The following is a 13,997-nucleotide window of genomic DNA, read 5'->3' on the forward strand; positions in this document are numbered from 1 at the left end:
ATAAAAAAGTTTCCTAACTGTATTGCCTTACTGGAAAAAATCATGTGTTGGTAATGTAAAAAGACCTACAGGACATGATATTAGCAGGTGGTCTCAAATTAAACTACTAAAGAGGCTCAACACTGTTTAGCTGCCAAAAGCAGTTGGAATTGGGCCTAAACAGTGTGGTAAGTTTTTAGGTGATGGCTATTGTGTCTGTTTGACCTGTCCCAAATGTCTGTATTGGCAATAAAAATAAAAAATTTCCAATTTAAATAGCAAGAGAATAAAAACAATTTGCCATTAATGGGAAAAAACCTACAGCACCTGGTGTTCCCATGTGGTCTCCCACCTAAGTACTAACCAGGCCCAACACTGCTTAGCTTCCAAGATCAGACGAGATTGGGCGTATCCAATGTGGTATGGCTGTAGGTGAGATACCGGCACTTTTTTGCCCTCTTCTACTTCTATAATAAGGAAAGCTAATAAAAAAGTTTCCTAACTGTATTGCCTTACTGAAAAAAATCATGTGTTGGTAATGTAAAAAGACCTACAGGACATGATATTAGCAGGTGGTCTCAAATTAAACTACTTAAGAGGCTCAACACTGTTTAGCTGCCAAAAGCAGTTGGAATTGGGCCTAAACAGTGTGGTAAATTTTTAGGTCATGGCTATTGTGTCTGTTTGACCTCTTCCAAATGTCTGTACTGTCAATAAAGAGAAAAAAGTTTCCAATTTAAAAAGCTAGAGAATAAAAACAATTTGCCAGTAATGGGAAAAACCTACAGCACCTGGTGTTCCCATGTGGTCTCCCACCCAAGTATTAACCAGGCCCAACACTGCTTAGCTTCCAAGATCAGACGAGATTGGGCGTATCCAATGTGGTATGACTGTAGGTGAGATACAGGCACTTTTTTGCCCTCTTCTACTTCTATAACCAGGTAAGCTCATAAAAAAGTTTCCTAACTATATTGGCTTACTGAAAAAAATCATGTGTTGGTAATGTAAAAAGACCTACAGGACATGATATTAGCAGGTGGTCTCAAACTAAACTACTAAAGAGGCTCAACACTGTTTAGCTCCCAAAAGCAGTTGGAATTGGGCCTAAACAGTGTGGTAAGTTTTTAGGTGATGGCTATTGTGTCTGTTTGACCTGTCCCAAATGTCTGTATTTTCAATAAAAATAAAAAGTTTCCAATTTAAATAGCAAGAGAATAAAAACAATTTGCCATTAATGGGAAAAAACCTACAGCACCTGGTGTTCCCATGTGGTCTCCCACCCAAGTACTAACCAGGCCCAACACTGCTTAGCTTCCAAGATCAGACGAGATTGGGCGTATCCAATGTGGTATGGCTGTAGGTGAGATACCGGCACTTTTTTGCCCTCTTCTACTTCTATAACCAGGTAAGCTAATAAAAAAGTTTCCTAACTGTATTGCCTTACTGAAAAAAATCATGTGTTGGTAATGTAAAAAGACCTACAGGACATGATATTAGCAGGTGGTCTCAAATTAAACTACTAAAGAGTCTCAACACTGTTTAGCTGCCAAAAGCAGTTGGAATTGGACCTAAACAGTGTGGTAAGTTTTTAGGTGATGGCTATTGTGTCTGTTTGACCTGTCCCAAATGTCTGTATTGGCAATAAAAATAAAAAGTTTCCAATTTGAATAGCAAGAGAATAAAAACAATTTGCCATTAATGGGAAAAAACCTACAGCACCTGGTGTTCCCATGTGGTCTCCCACCCAAGTACTAACCAGGCCCAACACTGCTTAGCTTCCAAGATCAGACGAGATTGGGCGTATCCAATGTGGTATGGCTGTAGGTGAGATACCGGCACTTTTTTGCCCTCTTCTACTTCTATAACCAGGAAAGCTAATAAAAAAGTTTCCTAACTGTATTGCCTTACTGAAAAAAATCATGTGTTGGTAATGTAAAAAGACCTACAGGACATGATATTAGCAGGTGGTCTCAAATTAAACTACTAAAGAGTCTCAACACTGTTTAGCTGCCAAAAGCAGTTGGAATTGGACCTAAACAGTGTGGTAAGTTTTTAGGTGATGGCTATTGTGTCTGTTTGACCTGTCCCAAATGTCTGTATTGGCAATAAAAATAAAAAGTTTCCAATTTAAATAGCAAGAGAATAAAAACAATTTGCCACTAATGGGAAAAAACCTACAGCACCTGGTGTTCCCATGTGGTCTCCCACCCAAGTACTAACCAGGCCCAACACTGCTTAGCTTCCACGATCAGACGAGATTGGGCGTATCCAATGTGGTATGGCTGTAGGTGAGATACAGGCACTTTTTTACCCTCTTCTACTTCTATAACCAGGTAAGCTAATAAAAAAGTTTCCTAACTGTATTGCCTTGCTGAAAAAAATCATGTGTTGGTAATGTAAAAAGACCTACAGGACATGATATTAGCAGGTGGTCTCAAATTAAACTACTAAAGAGGCTCAACACTGTTTAGCTGCCAAAAGCAGTTGGAATTGGGCCTAAACAGTGTGGTAAGTTTTTAGGTGATGGCTATTGTGTCTGTTTGACCTGTCCCAAATGTCTGTATTTTCAATAAAAATAAAAAGTTTCCAATTTAAATAGCAAGAGAATAAAAACAATTTGCCATTAATGGGAAAAAACCTACAGCACCTGGTGTTCCCATGTGGTCTCCCACCCAAGTACTAACCAGGCCCAACACTGCTTAGCTTCCAAGATCAGACGAGATTGGGCGTATCCAATGTGGTATGGCTGTAGGTGAGATACCAGCACTTTTTTGCCCTCTTCTACTTCTATAACCAGGTAAGCTAATAAAAAAGTTTCCTAACTGTATTGCCTTACTGGAAAAAATCATGTGTTGGTAATGTAAAAAGACCTACAGGACATGATATTAGCAGGTGGTCTCAAATTAAACTACTAAAGAGGCTCAACACTGTTTAGCTGCCAAAAGCAGTTGGAATTGGGCCTAAACAGTGTGGTAAGTTTTTAGGTGATGGCTATTGTGTCTGTTTGACCTGTCCCAAATGTCTGTATTGGCAATAAAAATAAAAATTTTCCAATTTAAATAGCAAGAGAATAAAAACAATTTGCCATTAATGGGAAAAACCTACAGCACCTGGTGTTCCCATGTGGTCTCCCACCTAAGTACTAACCAGGCCCAACACTGCTTAGCTTCCAAGATCAGACGAGATTGGGCGTATCCAATGTGGTATGGCTGTAGGTGAGATACCGGCACTTTTTTGCCCTCTTCTACTTCTATAATAAGGAAAGCTAATAAAAAAGTTTCCTAACTGTATTGCCTTACTGAAAAAAATCATGTGTTGGTAATGTAAAAAGACCTACAGGACATGATATTAGCAGGTGGTCTCAAATTAAACTACTTAAGAGGCTCAACACTGTTTAGCTGCCAAAAGCAGTTGGAATTGGGCCTAAACAGTGTGGTAAGTTTTTAGGTGATGGCTATTGTGTCTGTTTGACCTGTCCCAAATGTCTGTATTGGCAATAAAAATAAAAATTTTCCAATTTAAATAGCAAGAGAATAAAAACAATTTGCCACTAATGGGAAAAAACCTACAGCACCTGGTGTTCCCATGTGGTCTCCCACCTAAGTACTAACCAGGCCCAACACTGCTTAGCTTCCAAGATCAGACGAGATTGGGCGTATCCAATGTGGTATGGCTGTAGGTGAGATACCGGCACTTTTTTGCCCTCTTCTACTTCTATAATAAGGAAAGCTAATAAAAAAGTTTCCTAACTGTATTGCCTTACTGAAAAAAATCATGTGTTGGTAATGTAAAAAGACCTACAGGACATGATATTAGCAGGTGGTCTCAAATTAAACTACTTAAGAGGCTCAACACTGTTTAGCTGCCAAAAGCAGTTGGAATTGGGCCTAAACAGTGTGGTAAGTTTTTAGGTGATGGCTATTGTGTCTGTTTGACCTGTCCCAAATGTCTGTACTGTCACTAAAAAGAAAAAGGTTTCCAATTTAAATAGCAAGAGAATAAAAACAATTTGCCATTAATGGGAAAAAACCTGCAGCACCTGGTGTTCCCATGTGGTCTCCCACCCAAGTACTAACCAGGCCCAACACTGCTTAGCTTCCACGATCAGACGAGATTGGGCGTATCCAATGTGGTATGGCTGTAGGTGAGATACAGGCACTTTTTTACCCTCTTCTACTTCTATAACCAGGTAAGCTAATAAAAAAGTTTCCTAACTGTATTGCCTTGCTGAAAAAAATCATGTGTTGGTAATGTAAAAAGACCTACAGGACATGATATTAGCAGGTGGTCTCAAATTAAACTACTAAAGAGGCTCAACACTGTTTAGCTGCCAAAAGCAGTTGGAATTGGGCCTAAACAGTGTGGTAAGTTTTTAGGTGATGGCTATTGTGTCTGTTTGACCTGTCCCAAATGTCTGTATTTTCAATAAAAATAAAAAGTTTCCAATTTAAATAGCAAGAGAATAAAAACAATTTGCCATTAATGGGAAAAAACCTAGAGCACCTGGTGTTCCCATGTGGTCTCCCACCCAAGTACTAACCAGGCCCAACACTGCTTAGCTTCCAAGATCGGACGAGATTGGGCGTATCCAATGTGGTATGGCTGTAGGTGAGATACCAGCACTTTTTTGCCCTCTTCTACTTCTATAACCAGGTAAGCTAATAAAAAAGTTTCCTAACTGTATTGCCTTACTGGAAAAAATCATGTGTTGGTAATGTAAAAAGACCTACAGGACATGATATTAGCAGGTGGTCTCAAATTAAACTACTAAAGAGGCTCAACACTGTTTAGCTGCCAAAAGCAGTTGGAATTGGGCCTAAACAGTGTGGTAAGTTTTTAGGTGATGGCTATTGTGTCTGTTTGACCTGTCCCAAATGTCTGTATTGGCAATAAAAATAAAAATTTTCCAATTTAAATAGCAAGAGAATAAAAACAATTTGCCATTAATGGGAAAAAACCTACAGCACCTGGTGTTCCCATGTGGTCTCCCACCTAAGTACTAACCAGGCCCAACACTGCTTAGCTTCCAAGATCAGACGAGATTGGGCGTATCCAATGTGGTATGGCTGTAGGTGAGATACCGGCACTTTTTTGCCCTCTTCTACTTCTATAATAAGGAAAGCTAATAAAAAAGTTTCCTAACTGTATTGCCTTACTGAAAAAAATCATGTGTTGGTAATGTAAAAAGACCTACAGGACATGATATTAGCAGGTGGTCTCAAATTAAACTACTTAAGAGGCTCAACACTGTTTAGCTGCCAAAAGCAGTTGGAATTGGGCCTAAACAGTGTGGTAAGTTTTTAGGTGATGGCTATTGTGTCTGTTTGACCTCTTCCAAATGTCTGTACTGTCAATAAAGAGAAAAATTTTTCCAATTTAAAAAGCTGGAGAATAAAAACAATGCCAGTAATGGGAAAAACCTACAGCACCTGGTGTTCCCATGTGGTCTCCCACCCAAGTACTAACCAGGCCCAACACTGCTTAGCTTCCAAGATCTGACGAGATTGGGCGTATCCAATGTGGTATGGCTGTAGGTGAGATACAGGCACTTTTTTTCCATCTTCTACTTCTATAACCAGGTAAGCAAATAAAAAAGTTTCCTAACTATATTGGCTTACTGAAAAAAATCATGTGTTGGTAATGTAAAAAGACCTACAGGACATGATATTAGCAGGTGGTCTCAAATTAAACTACTAAAGAGGCTCAACACTGTTTAGCTCCCAAAAGCAGTTGGAATTGGGCCTAAACAGTGTGGTAAGTTTTTAGGTGATGGCTATTGTGTCTGTTTGACCTGTCCCAAATGTCTGTATTGGCAATAAAAATTAAAAGTTTCCAATTTAAATAGCAAGAGAATAAAAACAATTTGCCATTAATGGGAAAAAACCTACAGCACCTGGTGTTCCCATGTGGTCTCCCACCCAAGTACTAACCAGGCCCAACACTGCTTAGCTCCCAAGATCAGATGAGATTGGGCGTATCCAATGTGGTATGGCTGTAGATGAGATAAAGGCACTTTTTTGCCCTCTTCTACTTCTATAACCAGGAAAGCTAATAAAAAAGTTTCCTAACTGTATTGCCTTACTGAAAAAAATCATGTGTTGGTAATGTAAAAAGACCTACAGGACATGATATTAGCAGGTCGTCTCAAATTAAACTACTTAAGAGGCTCAACACTGTTTAGCTGCCAAAAGCAGTTGGAATTGGGCCTAAACAGTCTGGTAAATTTTTAGGTGATGGCTATTGTGTCTGTTTGACCTCTTCCAAATGTCTGTACTGTCAATAAAGAGAAAAAAGTTTCCAATTTAAAAAGCTAGAGAATAAAAACAATTTGCCAGTAATGGGAAAAACCTACAGCACCTGGTGTTTCCATGTGGTCTCCCACCCAAGTATTAACCAGGCCCAACACTGCTTAGCTTCCAAGATCAGACGAGATTGGGCGTATCTAATGTGGTATGATTGTAGGTGAGATACAGGCACTTTTTTGCCCTCTTCTACTTCTATAACCAGGTAAGCTCATAAAAAAGTTTCCTAACTATATTGGCTTACTGAAAAAAATCATGTGTTGGTAATGTAAAAAGACCTACAGGACATGATATTAGCAGGTGGTCTCAAACTAAACTACTAAAGAGGCTCAACACTGTTTAGCTGCCAAAAGCAGTTGGAATTGGGCCTAAACAGTGTGGTAAGTTTTTTGGTGATGGCTATTGTGTCTGTTTGACCTCTTCCAAATGTCTGTACTGTCAATAAAGAGAAAATTTTTTCCAATTTAAAAAGCTAGAGAATAAAAACAATTTGCCAGTAATGGGAAAAACCTACAGCACCTGGTGTTCCCATGTGGTCTCCCACCCAAGTACTAACCAGGCCCAACACTGCTTAGCTTCCAAGATCAGACGAGATTGGGCGTATCCAATGTGGTATGGCTGTAGGTGAGATACAGGCACTTTTTTTCCATCTTTTACTTCTATAACCAGGTAAGCTAATAAAAAAGTTTCCTAACTATATTGGCTTACTGAAAAAAATCATGTGTTGGTAATGTAAAAATACCTACAGGACATGATATTAGCAGGTGGTCTCAAATTAAACTACTAAAGAGGCTCAACACTGTTTAGCTCCCAAAAGCAGTTGGAATTGGGCCTAAACAGTGTGGTAAGTTTTTAGGTGATGGCTATTGTGTCTGTTTGACCTGTCCCAAATGTCTGTATTGGCAATAAAAATAAAAAGTTTCCAATTTAAATAGCAAGAGAATAAAAACAATTTGCCATTAATGGGAAAAAACCTACAGCACCTGGTGTTCCCATGTGGTCTCCCACCAAAGTACTAACCAGGCCCAACACTGCTTAGCTTCCAAGATCAGACGAGATTGGGCGTATCCAATGTGGTATGGCTGTAGTTGAGATACCGGCACTTTTTTGCCCTCTTCTACTTCTATAACCAGGTAAGCTAATAAAAAAGTTTCCTAACTGTATTGCCTTACTGAAAAAAATCATGTGTTGGTAATGTAAAAAGACCTACAGGACATGATATTAGCAGGTGGTCTCAAATTAAACTACTAAAGAGGCTCAACACTGTTTAGCTGCCAAAAGCAGTTGGAATTGGGCCTAAACAGTGTTGTAAGTTTTTAGGTGATGGCTATTGTGTCTGTTTGACCTCTTCCAAATGTCTGTACTGTCAATAAAGAGAAAAAAGTTTCCAATTTAAAAAGCTAGAGAATAAAAACAATTTGCCAGTAATGGGAAAAACCTACAGCACCTGGTGTTCCCATGTGGTCTCCCACCCAAGTACTAACCAGGCCCAACACTGCTTAGCTTCCAAGATCAGACGAGATTGGGCGTATCCAATGTGGTATGGCTGTAGGTGAGGTACAGGCACTTTTTTGCCCTCTTCTACTTCTATAACCAGGTAAGCTAATAAAAAAGTTTCCTAACTATATTGGCTTACTGAAAAAAATCATGTGTTGGTAATGTAAAAAGACCTACAGGACATGATATTAGCAGGTGGTCTCAAATTAAACTACTAAAGAGGCTCAACACTGTTTAGCTCCCAAAAGCAGTTGGAATTGGGCCTAAACAGTGTGGCAAGTTTTTAGGTGATGGCTATTGTGTCTGTTTGACCTGTCCCAAATGTCTGCATTGGCAATAAAAATAAAAAGTTTCCAATTTAAATAGCAAGAGAATAAAAACAATTTGCCATTAATGGGAAAAAACCTAGAGCACCTGGTGTTCCCATGTGATGTGGTCTCCCACCCAAGTACTAACCAGGCCCAACACTGCTTAGCTTCCAAGATCAGACGAGATGGGGCGTATCCAATGTGGTATGGCTGTAGGTGAGATCCAGGCACTTTTTTGCCCTCTTCTACTTCTATAACCAGGTAAGCTAATAAAAAAGTTTCCTAACTGTATTGCCTTACTGGAAAAAATCATGTGTTGGTAATGTAAAAAGACCTACAGGACATGATATTAGCAGGTGGTCTCAAATTAAACTACTAAAGAGGCTCAACACTGTTTAGCTGCCAAAAGCAGTTGGAATTGGGCCTAAACAGTGTGGTAAGTTTTTAGGTGATGGCTATTGTGTCTGTTTGACCTCTTCCAAATGTCTGTACTGTCAATAAAGAGAAAAAAGTTTCCAATTTAAAAAGCTAGAGAATAAAAACAATTTGCCAGTAATGGGAAAAACCTACAGCACCTGGTGTTCCCATGTGGTCTCCCACCCAAGTACTAACCAGGCCCAACACTGCTTAGCTTCCAAGATCAGGCGTATCCAATGTGGTATGGCTGTAGGTGAGATACAGGCACTTTTTTGCCCTCTTCTACTTCTATAACCAGGTAAGCTAATAAAGAAGTTTCCTAACTATATTGTCTTACTGAAAAAAATCATGTGTTGGTAATGTAAAAAGACCTACAGGACATGATATTAGCAGGTGGTCTCAAATTAAACTACTAAAGAGGCTCAACACTGTTTAGCTCCCAAAAGCAGTTGGAATTGGGCCTAAGCAGTGTGGTAAGTTTTTAGGTGATGGCTATTGTGTCTGTTTGACCTCTTCCAAATGTCTGTACTGTCAATAAAGAGAAAAAAGTTTAAAATTTAAAAAGCTAGAGAATAAAAACAATTTGCCATTAATGGAAAAAAACCTACAGCACCTGGTGTTCCCATGTGGTCTCCCACCCAAGTTCTAACCAGGCCCAACACTGCTTAGCTTCCAAGATCAGACGAGATTGGGCGTATCCAATGTGGTATGGCTGTAGTTGAGATACCGGCACTTTTTTGCCCTCTTCTACTTCTATAACCAGGTAAGCTAATAAAAAAGTTTCCTAACTGTATTGCCTTACTAAAAAAAATCATGTGTTGGTAATGTAAAAAGACCTACAGGACATGATATTAGCAGGTGGTCTCAAATTAAACTACTAAAGAGGCTCAACACTGTTTAGCTGCCTAAAGCAGTTGGAATTGGGCCTAAACAGTGTGGTAAGTTTTTAGGTGATGGCTATTGTGTCTGTTTGACCTCTTCCAAATGTCTGTACTGTCAATAAAGAGAAAAAAAGTTTCCAATTTAAAAAGCTAGAGAATAAAAACAATTTGCCAGTAATGGGAAAAACCTACAGCACCTGGTGTTCCCATGTGGTCTCCCACCCAAGTACTAACCAGGCCCAACACTGCTTAGCTTCCAAGATCAGGCGTATCCAATGTGGTATGGCTGTAGGTGAGATACAGGCACTTTTTTGCCCTCTTCTACTTCTATAACCAGGTAAGCTAATAAAGAAGTTTCCTAACTATATTGTCTTACTGAAAAAAATCATGTGTTGGTAATGTAAAAAGACCTACAGGACATGATATTAGCAGGTGGTCTCAAATTAAACTACTAAAGAGGCTCAACACTGTTTAGCTCCCAAAAGCAGTTGGAATTGGGCCTAAGCAGTGTGGTAAGTTTTTAGGTGATGGCTATTGTGTCTGTTTGACCTCTTCCAAATGTCTGTACTGTCAATAAAGAGAAAAAAGTTTAAAATTTAAAAAGCTAGAGAATAAAAACAGTTTGCCATTAATGGAAAAAAACCTACAGCACCTGGTGTTCCCATGTGGTCTCCCACCCAAGTTCTAACCAGGCCCAACACTGCTTAGCTTCCAAGATCAGACGAGATTGGGCGTATCCAATGTGGTATGGCTGTAGTTGAGATACCGGCACTTTTTTGCCCTCTTCTACTTCTATAACCAGGTAAGCTAATAAAAAAGTTTCCTAACTATATTGGCTTACTGAAAAAAATCATGTGTTGGTAATGTAAAAAGACCTACAGGACATGATATTAGCAGGTGGTCTCAAATTAAACTACTAAAGAGGCTCAACACTGTTTAGCTCCCAAAAGCAGTTGGAATTGGGCCTAAACAGTGTGGTAAGTTTTTAGGTGATGGCTATTGTGTCTGTTTGACCTGTCCCAAATGTCTGTATTGGCAATAAAAAATAAAAAGTTTCCAATTTAAATAGCAAGAGAATAAAAACAATTTGCCATTAATGGGAAAAAAACTACAGCACCTGGTGTTCCCATGTGGTCTCCCACCCAAGTACTAACCAGGCCCAACACTGCTTAGCTTCCAAGATCCGACAAGATTGGGCGCATCCAATGTGGTATGGCTGTAGGTGATATACCGTCACTTTTTTTGCCCTCTTCTACTTCTATAACCAGGTAAGCTAATAAAAAAGTTTCCTAACTGTATTGCCTTACTGAAAAAAAATCATGTGTTGGTAATGTAAAAAGACCTACAGGACATGATATTAGCAGGTGGTCTCAAATTAAACTACTAAAGAGGCTCAACACTGTTTAGCTGCCAAAAGCAGTTGGAATTGGGCCTAAACAGTGTGGTAAGTTTTTAGGTGATGGCTATTGTGTCTGTTTGACCTGTCCCAAATGTCTGTATTGGCAATAAAAAATAAAAAGTTTCCAATTTTAAAAGCTAGAGAATAAAAACAATTTGCCAGTAATGGGAAAAACCTACAGCACCTGGTGTTCCCATGTGGTCTCCCACCCAAGTACTAACCAGGCCCAACACTGCTTAGCTTCCAAGATCAGACGAGATTGGGCGTATCCAATGTGGTATGGCTGTAGGTGAGATACAGGCACTTTTTTGCCCTCTTCTACTTCTATAACCAGGTAAGCTAATAAAAAAGTTTCCTAACTATATTGGCTTACTGAAAAAAATCATGTGTTGGTAATGTAAAAAGACCTACAGGACATGATATTAGCAGGTGGTCTCAAATTAAACTACTAAAGAGGCTCAACACTGTTTAGCTCCCAAAAGCAGTTGGAATTGGGCCTAAACAGTGTGGTAAGTTTTTAGGTGATGGCTATTGTGTCTGTTTGACCTGTCCCAAATGTCTGTATTGGCAATAAAAAAATAAAAAGTTTCCAATTTAAATAGCAAGAGAATAAAAACAATTTGCCATTAATGGGAAAAAACCTACAGCACCTGGTGTTCCCATGTGGTCTCCCACCCAAGTACTAACCAGGCCCAACACTGCTTAGCTTCCAAGATCAGACAAGATTGGGCGCATCCAATGTGGTATGGCTGTAGGTGATATACCATCACTTTTTTTGCCCTCTTCTACTTCTATAACCAGGTAAGCTAATAAAAAAGTTTCCTAACTGTATTGCCTTACTGAAAAAAAATCATGTGTTGGTAATGTAAAAAGACCTACAGGACATGATATTAGCAGGTGGTCTCAAATTAAACTACTAAAGAGGCTCAACACTGTTTAGCTGCCAAAAGCAGTTGGAATTGGGCCTAAACAGTGTGGTAAGTTTTTAGGTGATGGCTATTGTGTCTGTTTGACCTGTCCCAAATGTCTGTATTGGCAATAAAAAATAAAAAGTTTCTAATTTAAATAGCAAGAGAATAAAAACAATTTGCCATTAATGGGAAAAAACCTACAGCACCTGGTGTTTCCATGTGGTCTCCCACCCAAGTACTAACCAGGCCCAACACTGCTTAGCTTCCAAGATCAGACGAGATTGGGCGTATCCAATGTGGTATGGCTGTAGTTGAGATACCAGCACTTTTTTGCCCTCTTCTACTTCTATAACCAGGCAAGCTAATAAAAAAGTTTCCTAACTATATTGGCTTACTGAAAAAAATCATGTGTTGGTAATGTAAAAAGACCTACAGGACATGATATTAGCAGGTGGTCTCAAATTAAACTACTAAAGAGGCTCAACACTGTTTAGCTGCCAAAAGCAGTTGGAATTGGGCCTAAACAGTGTGGTAAGTTTTTAGGTGATGGCTATTGTGTCTGTTTGACCTCTTCCAAATGTCTGTACTGTCAATAAAAAGAAAAAAGTTTCCAATTTAAAAAGCTAGAGAATAAAAACAATTTGCCAGTAATGGGAAAAACCTACAGCACCTGGTGTTCCCATGTGGTCTCCCACCCAAGTACTAACCAGGCCCAACACTGCTTAGCTTCCAAGATCAGACGAGATTGGGCGTATCCAATGTGGTATGGCTGTATTTGAGATACAGGCACTTTTTTGCCCTCTTCTACTTCTATAACCAGGTAAGCTAATAAAAAAGTTTCCTAACTATATTGGCTTACTGAAAAAAATCATGTGTTGGTAATGTAAAAAGACCTACAGGACATGATATTAGCAGGTGGTCTCAAATTAAACTACTAAAGAGGCTCAACACTGTTTAGCTCCAAAAAGCAGTTGGAATTGGGCCTAAACAGTGTGGTAAGTTTTTAGGTGATGGCTATTGTGTCTGTTTGACCTGTCCCAAATGTCTGTATTGGCAATAAAAATAAAAAGTTTCCAATTTAAATAGCAAGAGAATAAAAACAATTTGCCATTAATGGGAAAAAACCTACAGCACCTGGTGTTCCCATGTGGTCTCCCACCCAAGTACTAACCAGGCCCAACACTGCTTAGCTTCCAAGATCAGACGAGATTGGGCGTATCCAATGTGGTATGGCTGTAGGTGAGATCCAGGCACTTTTTTGCCCTCTTCTACTTCTATAACCAGGTAAGCTAATAAAAAAGTTTCCTAACTGTATTGCCTTACTGAAAAAAATCAAGTGTTGGTAATGTAAAAAGACCTACAGGACATGATATTAGCAGGTGGTCTCAAATTAAACTACTAAAGAGGCTCAACACTGTTTAGCTCCCAAAAGCAGTTGGAATTGGGCCTAAACAGTGTGGTAAGTTTTTAGGTGATGGCTATTGTGTCTGTTTGACCTGTCCCAAATGTCTGTATTGGCAATAAAAAATAAAAAGTTTCCAATTTAAATAGCAAGAGAATAAAAACAATTTGCCATTAATGGGAAAAAACCTACAGCACCTGGTGTTCCCATGTGGTCTCCCACCCAAGTACTAACCAGGCCCAACACTGCTTAGCTTCCAAGATCAGACAAGATTGGGCGCATCCAATGTGGTATGGCTGTAGGTGAGATACCGGCACTTTTTTGCCCTCTTCTACTTCTATAACCAGGTAAGCTAATAAAAAAGTTTCCTAACTGTATTGCCTTACTGAAAAAAAATCATGTGTTGGTAATGTAAAAAGACCTACAGGACATGATATTAGCAGGTGGTCTCAAATTAAACTACTAAAGAGGCTCAACACTGTTTAGCTGCCAAAAGCAGTTGGAATTGGGCCTAAACAGTGTGGTAAGTTTTTAGGTGATGGCTATTGTGTCTGTTTGACCTGTCCCAAATGTCTGTATTGGCAATAAAAAATAAAAAGTTTCTAATTTAAATAGCAAGAGAATAAAAACAATTTGCCATTAATGGGAAAAAACCTACAGCACCTGGTGTTTCCATGTGGTCTCCCACCCAAGTACTAAACAGGCCCAACACTGCTTAGCTTCCAAGATCAGACGAGATTGGGCGTATCCAATGTGGTATGGCTGTAGGTGAGATACAGTACCAGCACTTTTTTGCCCTCTTCTACTTCTATAACCAGGTAAGCTAATAAAAAAGTTTCCTAACTATATTGGCTTACTGAAAAAAATCATGTGTTGGTAATGTAAAAAGACCTACAGGACA

General features: G+C 39.2%; 26 non-coding genes and 4 pseudogenes across 26 annotated transcripts; all 30 read right to left on the bottom strand.

Moving 5' to 3' along the window:
* Nucleotides 1-294: 294 nt before the first annotated feature.
* On the bottom strand, nucleotides 295-413 carry LOC146037705 (5S ribosomal RNA). The gene has a single exon (XR_014461357.1). It is a non-coding gene; the product is annotated as a 5S ribosomal RNA (ribosomal RNA).
* Nucleotides 414-758: 345 nt separating this feature from the next.
* LOC146038652 (5S ribosomal RNA) lies at nucleotides 759-877 on the bottom strand. The gene has a single exon (XR_014462226.1). It is a non-coding gene; the product is annotated as a 5S ribosomal RNA (ribosomal RNA).
* Nucleotides 878-1,222: 345 nt separating this feature from the next.
* Nucleotides 1,223-1,341, bottom strand: LOC146040301 (5S ribosomal RNA). Its single transcript, XR_014463450.1, has one exon. It is a non-coding gene; the product is annotated as a 5S ribosomal RNA (ribosomal RNA).
* A 345-nt stretch (nucleotides 1,342-1,686) lies between these two features.
* Nucleotides 1,687-1,805, bottom strand: LOC146040302 (5S ribosomal RNA). Its single transcript, XR_014463451.1, has one exon. It is a non-coding gene; the product is annotated as a 5S ribosomal RNA (ribosomal RNA).
* Nucleotides 1,806-2,150: 345 nt separating this feature from the next.
* Nucleotides 2,151-2,269, bottom strand: LOC146038712 (5S ribosomal RNA). The gene has a single exon (XR_014462281.1). It is a non-coding gene; the product is annotated as a 5S ribosomal RNA (ribosomal RNA).
* A 345-nt stretch (nucleotides 2,270-2,614) lies between these two features.
* Nucleotides 2,615-2,733, bottom strand: LOC146040303 (5S ribosomal RNA). The gene has a single exon (XR_014463452.1). It is a non-coding gene; the product is annotated as a 5S ribosomal RNA (ribosomal RNA).
* Nucleotides 2,734-3,077: 344 nt separating this feature from the next.
* Nucleotides 3,078-3,196, bottom strand: LOC146037706 (5S ribosomal RNA). The gene has a single exon (XR_014461358.1). It is a non-coding gene; the product is annotated as a 5S ribosomal RNA (ribosomal RNA).
* Nucleotides 3,197-3,541: 345 nt separating this feature from the next.
* LOC146037707 (5S ribosomal RNA) lies at nucleotides 3,542-3,660 on the bottom strand. Its single transcript, XR_014461359.1, has one exon. It is a non-coding gene; the product is annotated as a 5S ribosomal RNA (ribosomal RNA).
* A 346-nt stretch (nucleotides 3,661-4,006) lies between these two features.
* LOC146039321 (5S ribosomal RNA) lies at nucleotides 4,007-4,125 on the bottom strand. The gene has a single exon (XR_014462837.1). It is a non-coding gene; the product is annotated as a 5S ribosomal RNA (ribosomal RNA).
* A 345-nt stretch (nucleotides 4,126-4,470) lies between these two features.
* LOC146038703 (5S ribosomal RNA) lies at nucleotides 4,471-4,589 on the bottom strand. The gene has a single exon (XR_014462273.1). It is a non-coding gene; the product is annotated as a 5S ribosomal RNA (ribosomal RNA).
* Nucleotides 4,590-4,934: 345 nt separating this feature from the next.
* Nucleotides 4,935-5,053, bottom strand: LOC146037708 (5S ribosomal RNA). The gene has a single exon (XR_014461360.1). It is a non-coding gene; the product is annotated as a 5S ribosomal RNA (ribosomal RNA).
* A 343-nt stretch (nucleotides 5,054-5,396) lies between these two features.
* LOC146037418 (5S ribosomal RNA) lies at nucleotides 5,397-5,515 on the bottom strand. The gene has a single exon (XR_014461096.1). It is a non-coding gene; the product is annotated as a 5S ribosomal RNA (ribosomal RNA).
* Nucleotides 5,516-5,860: 345 nt separating this feature from the next.
* LOC146038242 (5S ribosomal RNA) lies at nucleotides 5,861-5,979 on the bottom strand. The gene has a single exon (XR_014461850.1). It is a non-coding gene; the product is annotated as a 5S ribosomal RNA (ribosomal RNA).
* Nucleotides 5,980-6,324: 345 nt separating this feature from the next.
* On the bottom strand, nucleotides 6,325-6,443 carry LOC146039714 (5S ribosomal RNA; annotated as a pseudogene).
* A 345-nt stretch (nucleotides 6,444-6,788) lies between these two features.
* Nucleotides 6,789-6,907, bottom strand: LOC146040304 (5S ribosomal RNA). The gene has a single exon (XR_014463453.1). It is a non-coding gene; the product is annotated as a 5S ribosomal RNA (ribosomal RNA).
* Nucleotides 6,908-7,252: 345 nt separating this feature from the next.
* On the bottom strand, nucleotides 7,253-7,371 carry LOC146038322 (5S ribosomal RNA). The gene has a single exon (XR_014461923.1). It is a non-coding gene; the product is annotated as a 5S ribosomal RNA (ribosomal RNA).
* A 345-nt stretch (nucleotides 7,372-7,716) lies between these two features.
* LOC146037326 (5S ribosomal RNA) lies at nucleotides 7,717-7,835 on the bottom strand. The gene has a single exon (XR_014461010.1). It is a non-coding gene; the product is annotated as a 5S ribosomal RNA (ribosomal RNA).
* A 345-nt stretch (nucleotides 7,836-8,180) lies between these two features.
* LOC146039815 (5S ribosomal RNA) lies at nucleotides 8,181-8,304 on the bottom strand (annotated as a pseudogene).
* A 345-nt stretch (nucleotides 8,305-8,649) lies between these two features.
* Nucleotides 8,650-8,758, bottom strand: LOC146039776 (5S ribosomal RNA; annotated as a pseudogene).
* Nucleotides 8,759-9,104: 346 nt separating this feature from the next.
* Nucleotides 9,105-9,223, bottom strand: LOC146039424 (5S ribosomal RNA). The gene has a single exon (XR_014462931.1). It is a non-coding gene; the product is annotated as a 5S ribosomal RNA (ribosomal RNA).
* Nucleotides 9,224-9,569: 346 nt separating this feature from the next.
* On the bottom strand, nucleotides 9,570-9,678 carry LOC146039777 (5S ribosomal RNA; annotated as a pseudogene).
* Nucleotides 9,679-10,024: 346 nt separating this feature from the next.
* Nucleotides 10,025-10,143, bottom strand: LOC146039426 (5S ribosomal RNA). The gene has a single exon (XR_014462932.1). It is a non-coding gene; the product is annotated as a 5S ribosomal RNA (ribosomal RNA).
* A 346-nt stretch (nucleotides 10,144-10,489) lies between these two features.
* On the bottom strand, nucleotides 10,490-10,608 carry LOC146039094 (5S ribosomal RNA). The gene has a single exon (XR_014462630.1). It is a non-coding gene; the product is annotated as a 5S ribosomal RNA (ribosomal RNA).
* Nucleotides 10,609-10,955: 347 nt separating this feature from the next.
* On the bottom strand, nucleotides 10,956-11,074 carry LOC146037328 (5S ribosomal RNA). Its single transcript, XR_014461011.1, has one exon. It is a non-coding gene; the product is annotated as a 5S ribosomal RNA (ribosomal RNA).
* Nucleotides 11,075-11,421: 347 nt separating this feature from the next.
* LOC146038249 (5S ribosomal RNA) lies at nucleotides 11,422-11,540 on the bottom strand. The gene has a single exon (XR_014461856.1). It is a non-coding gene; the product is annotated as a 5S ribosomal RNA (ribosomal RNA).
* A 348-nt stretch (nucleotides 11,541-11,888) lies between these two features.
* On the bottom strand, nucleotides 11,889-12,007 carry LOC146038996 (5S ribosomal RNA). The gene has a single exon (XR_014462540.1). It is a non-coding gene; the product is annotated as a 5S ribosomal RNA (ribosomal RNA).
* Nucleotides 12,008-12,352: 345 nt separating this feature from the next.
* LOC146038915 (5S ribosomal RNA) lies at nucleotides 12,353-12,471 on the bottom strand. Its single transcript, XR_014462466.1, has one exon. It is a non-coding gene; the product is annotated as a 5S ribosomal RNA (ribosomal RNA).
* Nucleotides 12,472-12,816: 345 nt separating this feature from the next.
* On the bottom strand, nucleotides 12,817-12,935 carry LOC146037329 (5S ribosomal RNA). Its single transcript, XR_014461012.1, has one exon. It is a non-coding gene; the product is annotated as a 5S ribosomal RNA (ribosomal RNA).
* A 346-nt stretch (nucleotides 12,936-13,281) lies between these two features.
* LOC146038250 (5S ribosomal RNA) lies at nucleotides 13,282-13,400 on the bottom strand. The gene has a single exon (XR_014461857.1). It is a non-coding gene; the product is annotated as a 5S ribosomal RNA (ribosomal RNA).
* A 347-nt stretch (nucleotides 13,401-13,747) lies between these two features.
* On the bottom strand, nucleotides 13,748-13,866 carry LOC146038904 (5S ribosomal RNA). Its single transcript, XR_014462456.1, has one exon. It is a non-coding gene; the product is annotated as a 5S ribosomal RNA (ribosomal RNA).
* Between the last annotated feature and the right edge of the window lie 131 nt (nucleotides 13,867-13,997).

The sequence above is a fragment of the Crinia signifera genome, chromosome 9, assembly GCF_055691185.1.
Source record: "Crinia signifera chromosome 9, ASM5569118v1, whole genome shotgun sequence".
In the NCBI taxonomy this organism is placed as follows: domain Eukaryota; kingdom Metazoa; phylum Chordata; class Amphibia; order Anura; family Myobatrachidae; genus Crinia; species Crinia signifera.